At 45.0% G+C, this 587-nt stretch overlaps 1 non-coding gene across 1 annotated transcript; it reads right to left on the bottom strand.

Annotated features, from left to right (window-relative positions):
* Window positions 1–98: 98 nt before the first annotated feature.
* Window positions 99–205, bottom strand: LOC115065313. Its single transcript, XR_003845091.1, has one exon. It is a non-coding gene; the product is annotated as a U6 spliceosomal RNA (small nuclear RNA).
* Window positions 206–587: the final 382 nt, after the last annotated feature.

Here is a 587-nt window from a genome sequence, read left to right as displayed (position 1 = left end):
ACTTCCATCTCTTTTGCAGCATTCTCTTTAAGGATTTGTATCTCTTTAGCAGTGTTCTCCTGCGTTTCTTTAATAATGCCCTTCTTAATGTCCTCTAAAAATATATGGAACGCTTCACGAATTTGCGTGTCATCCTTGCGCAGGGGCCATGCTAATCTTCTCTGTATCGTTCCAATTTTAGTATATGTGCTGCCGAAGCGAGCACGGCTAGTTTTGTATCAACTTGACATAGCTAGAGTTATCAGAGAGAAAGGAGCTTCAGTTGGGGAAATGCCTCCAGGAGATCCAGCTACAAGGCATTTTCTCAATTGGTGATCAAGTGGGGGGTCTCCTTGTGGGTGGTGTCATCTCTGGGCTGGTAGTCTTGGTTCTATAAAAGAGCAGGCTGAGCGAGCCAGTAAAGAACATCCCTCCATGGCTTCTGCATCAGCTCCTGCTTCCTGTCCTGCTTGTGTTCCAGTCCTGACTTCCTTGGTGATGAACAGCAATTCGGAAGTGTAAGCTGAATATACCCTTTCCTCCCCAACCTGCTTCTTGGTCATAATGTTTGTGCAGGAATAGAAACCTTGACTCATAAAATCACCTTA

This window comes from Mus pahari, chromosome 13 (assembly GCF_900095145.1).
Source record: "Mus pahari chromosome 13, PAHARI_EIJ_v1.1, whole genome shotgun sequence".
NCBI lineage: Eukaryota > Metazoa > Chordata > Mammalia > Rodentia > Muridae > Mus > Mus pahari.
Note: the sequence above shows the minus strand (reverse complement) of the source record. Positions and strands in the feature narration are given on the sequence as shown.